Raw genomic sequence first — 5,300 nt, 5'->3', positions numbered from 1 at the left:
GGTTGGAAATGGTTTTAATTTTGTTGCCTATCCTCACAGCAGCACTTTTTAGAAAGGTGTTTTTAAAAGAAATGTTAAATATTTTCAGGTTTATTCAGAAGAGGAGCAAAAATTTTTCTAGGTTTAGGAAATTTCAAGGAATGCAAAATAAAATTGTTCATATGTTTCTGGGCTTTACTCTATATGACAACTAGAAGTACGGATTTGTTGTTTTCATAAAACCTTAATGTTACAAGGTTTTAAAAATACATTTTAAAATTTTTTCTGGGAGTAGGGAGAAATGGAATATTCATTGAAAGTACTGATGCTGAAGCTGAAGCTCTAATACTTTGGCCACCTGATGCCAAGACCTGACTCATTAGAAAAGACCCTGATGCTGGGAAGGAGTGAGGAGAGGAGGGAAAGGGGATGACAGAGGACCAGATGGTTTGATGGTATCACTGATTCAGTAGACATGAGTTTGAGCAAGCTTCAGGAGATGGTGAAGGACAGGGAAGCCTGGTATGCTGCAGTCCATGGGGCTGCAGAGTCAGAAAGGACTAAGCAACTGAAAAACAAGGGAGAAATGGGGAGTTACTTAATGGATGTATAGTTTCTGTTTTGCTAGTGTCAGTATTCTTAGCACTGCAGAAATATGCACTTTAATAAACATCTCTGAGGTGGTAACTCATTCTTCACAGGTTTTAAAATTATTTTCTGAAGAGTTCAGAAGATGGGGTATATCAATATATTAAGCAGCATGCTTCCATAGGAAAAGTCACTGTGCTCATCCTGAGTATTTGATGGTTTAAATGTCAATAGAAGATTCAGTTAGAAAAGCAAAATTGTAAAATGCCATCAGTTGAGGCAATGCAATAGTTGGAGACTAATAATGGTCATCAGGTTGGTCGTTGTGTTCTTTACCGATGGGATCTCTCAAAAAAAGTCTCCCTTAAGAATGTCTTTGATAAAGTAGTGCAAGTTAAGTCTTAGCCCCTGAATATACATCTTTTAAATGTCCTAGGTGATGAAATAGCAAGCACATATAAACTAGATGCATTCCAGAATGATGTGAAGCAAGAGATAAAAAAGCAATGGTGATGTTATGGTCATTGAGTAGTCCCATGGAACATCATTTTTACTTGAAGTCATCTGACATGTTTGTCTCAAACTACATCATCCTGATAATTCAAGGTGAATAAAAGTATTTGTTGCCAGTGATAAAATTTAAGCTTTCAAAGAAAAATTGGGATTTGGGGAATTTTTTATCTAAGACCGTGCATTTGATAGTATCCCACTACCTGGACCCATACTCAACTCAATGAGAATATTAATGAACATAATTATTTTTGATATTATACACCAAAATGCCAGTATTTGGAACATCTATATAGCTTAGTGGACCAATATTTCTGATGACCAATGCAAAGAGATAAGAGATCCATTCAAAATGCCAGGTAGACCAATGGATTTTAATAAAACAATGTGAAAATTTCTTTGTGGTATCAGCTTCTTACCAGCTGAGAAGTAAAGCTAAATTCATTGCCACTAAGTCTTTATGGAACAGTTGCTTGTCAACTTTTGATAAAGTATCAAGAATGATGCATGATTATCTGAAAAGGCTGTGAACACTATAAAAAACAGATTGGATTTTGTTGATGTCAAGACTGTATCAGCAACAGAAGGCGCAAATAATTAGGGAATTCAGTTGTATGCTATAAAGTTAGATTTGCAAAAATGTAAAACAATGCTTTTCTCAAATTTGTTTTTAGATAATTATTTTTTGTAACTTTCTTTTCTTTTGGCTGTACCACTCAGCATACAGATCTTAGTTCCCCACCTGAGGAAGTATGGAGTCCTAATCTCTGGACTTCCACGGAAGTTCCAAAATGTTATCATGTAATGGGGTTACTTTAAAATGAAAAATGCTTTTAAAAATGTGTTTAATCTCTATGAGAGATTAAATTTTGAAAAACATCTATTGAGTTTCCTCAGTTTTTTAAGATTGTAGAAAAAAAAAATCTCAGTGGTTAAAGTGGTGATTCTGGAACAAGCACAATTAGATGGATAAGTTTGGTCTCACCTCTATCAAATAACTTGCAAATATTTTTCTCAAATCAGGTAAGATATTTAGGGTTGCACATGTGTACTTAACAGTGTTGAGGGACTTCCCTGGTGGTTCAGTGGCTAAGGCTCCTTGTTCCCAAAATAGGGGTTCTGGGTTCAGTCTCTGGCCAGTGAACTAGATCCCACACACTGCAACTAAGTTCACATGCCTCAGCTAAAAGTCCTGCATGCCACAATTAAGGCCTGGTATAACCAAACAAGTAAAGAAATATATATTTTTTAAATGTTCAATTGGCTGCTGTCACTATTTTTTGTTTAGAATTGACTGGGTTGATCTTGCTTTCCAAGGGACTCTCAGGAGTTTTCTCCAGTACCACACTTACAAGTACCAATGAATAATTAATGACATTGAATTTCAGCAGAGAATGAAAGAAGACTGCACTGATTTAATAAAAAGAAATTAAATCTTTTAAGTGATGTGAGGTTCAGGGGAATTGTGTGTAAAATATTACTTTATGCATAATACAAAGAAAAACCCCCGGGGAAAGAAAGGATGAAGAGGTCCTTCAGGAAGAAGGGAATTTAAAAAATAGTAGAAAGTAGGATGCAAGAGTGAAAGATAAATCAATAAATACCCACCTAAAGAATTGACTGCAGAAAGTAAACTGTAATTAATAACTAATTTTAGAGGAGAAATATAGAGTAAAAATATTCATCCGAATGGTGACATTCTGGAGGAGACCCAATAGGACTTAATAGTAGGTAGACAGGGTAAGGGAGAAAAGGGAAGAACCTTGTTTCTGGATTGTGCCACTGAGTGGGTGGTGAGGTCTCCCTTGCCTGTGTGGGACCAGATATCTTGGGACTGGGGATTGATTGTCTTCAGCGAGTGGCCAGCTTTAATGGAGGTTTTGCAGTGACCAACTCCTTTTCTTGGAGGACAGGCTGTAAGGCCACAGTCTTAAACAAGTTAACCCGCACTTCTTAGTGGTTGAGTCAGGGATTGACTGTCTTAAGCAAGTGGCCAGCTTTAATGGAGGTTTTGCAGTTGAGCTATTTTAAATCCTAAAAGATGATGCTGTGAAAGTGCTGCACTCGATATGCCAGCAAATTTGGGAAACTCAGCAGTGGCTACAGGCCTGGAAAAAATGAGTTTTCATTCCAATCCCAAAGAAAGGCAATGCCAAACAATGCTCAAACTACTGCAGAATTCACTTATCTCACATACTAGGAAAGTAATGCTCAAAATTCTCCAAGCCAGGCTTCAACAGTACATGAACTGTAAACTTCTGGATGTTAAGGCTGTATTTAGAAAAGGCAGAGGAACCAGAGATCAAATTGCCAACATCTGTTAGATCATCGAAAAAGCAAGAGAGTGCCAGAAAAACATCTGCTTTATTGACTATGCCAAAATCTTTGTGTGGATCACAACAAACTGAAAAATTCTTAAACAGGTTGGAATACCAGACCACCTTACCTGCCTTTTGAGATATCTATGCAGGTCAGGAAACAACTGTTAGAACTAGACATGGAACAACAAACTGGTTCCAAATTGAGAAAGGAGTATACCAAGGCTGTATATTGCCACCCTGCTTATTTAACTTATATGCAGAGTACATCACGAGAAACTCTGGGCTGGAGGAAGCACAAACAAATCAAGATTGCTGGGAAAAATATCAATAACCTCAGATATGCAGATGACACCACCCTTATGGCAGAAAGTGAAGAACTAAAGAGTCTCCTCATAAAAGTGAACTAGGATAAGCTGTGGTACATATACACAATGGAGTATTACTCAGCCATTAAAAAGAATACATTTGAATTAGTTCTAATGAGGTGGATGAAACTGGAGCCTATTATACAGAGTGAAGTAAGCCAGAAGGAAAAACATAAATACAGTATACTAACGCATATATATGGAATTTAGAAAGATGGTAACAATAACCCGGTGTATGAGACAGCAAAAGAGACACTGATGTATAGAACAGTCTTATGGACTCTGTGGGAGAGGGAGAGGGTGGGAAGATTTGGGAGAATGGCAATGAAACATGTAAAATATCATGTAGGAAACGAGTTGCCAGTCCAGGTTCGATGCACGATGCTGGATGCTTGGGGCTGGTGCACTGGGACGGCCCAGAGGGATGGTATGGGAGGGAGGAGGGAGGAGGGTTCGGGATGGGGAACACATGTATACCTGTGGCGGATTCATTTTGATATTTGGCAAAACTAATACAATTATGTAAAGTTTAAAAATAAAATAAAATTAGAAAAAAAAAACTCAACATTCAGTAAACTAAGATCATGGCATCCGGTCCCATCACTTCATGGCAAATAGATGGGGAAACAGTGGAAACAGTGTCAGACTTTATTTTTCTGGGTTCCAAAATCACTGCAGATGGTGACTGCAGCCATGAAATTAAAAGACGTTTATTCCTTGGAAGGAAAGTTATGACCAACCTAGATAGCATATTGAAAAGCAGAGACATTACTTTGTCAACAAATGTCTGTCTAGTCAAAGCTATGGTTTTTCCAGTATTCGTGTATGGATATGAGAGTTGGACTATAAAGAAAGCTGAGCGCCAAAGAATTGATGCTTTTGAACTGTGGTGTTGGAGAAGACTCTTTAGAGTCCCTTGCACTGGGGAGAAGATCAAACCAGTCCATCCCAAAGGAAACCAGACTTGAATATTCATTGGAAGGACTGATGCTGAAGCTGAAACTCCAGTACTTTGGCCACCTCATGCAAAGAACTGACTCATTCGAAAAGACCCTGATGCTGGGAGAGATTGAAGGCCGGCGGAGAAGGGGATGACAGAGGATGACATGGTTGGATCACATCACCAACACAATGGACATGAATGAGTTTGAGAACTCCAGGAGTTGGTGATGGACCAGGAGGCCTGGCGTGCTACATTCCATGGGGTCGCAAAGAGTTGGACACAACTGAGCGACTGAACTGAACTTGTAGTAGCCAACTCCTTTTCCTGGAGGACAGGCTGTAAGGCAACAGTCTTAAACAAGTTAACCCACACTTCTTAGTGTTGAGTCAACCCGGTATAGATTTTACAGAGGAATGGAGCTATGAACTTGGACCCAGGGCACCATCTTCCCAGACAGCATTCTTTTCTTGGATGGTATTTTAGGATAAATTTTAATAGAATGTCTGAGGTTTAATATGGAACCTTTATAATTTATCCTACCATTTGCTTTGTCTAATTAGGATAGATTTATCTGTGAGATAAACGGATTTTTTT

Source organism: Bos taurus, chromosome 5 (genome assembly GCF_002263795.3).
Source record: "Bos taurus isolate L1 Dominette 01449 registration number 42190680 breed Hereford chromosome 5, ARS-UCD2.0, whole genome shotgun sequence".
Lineage (NCBI taxonomy): Eukaryota > Metazoa > Chordata > Mammalia > Artiodactyla > Bovidae > Bos > Bos taurus.
This window is presented reverse-complemented; position numbering follows the sequence as displayed.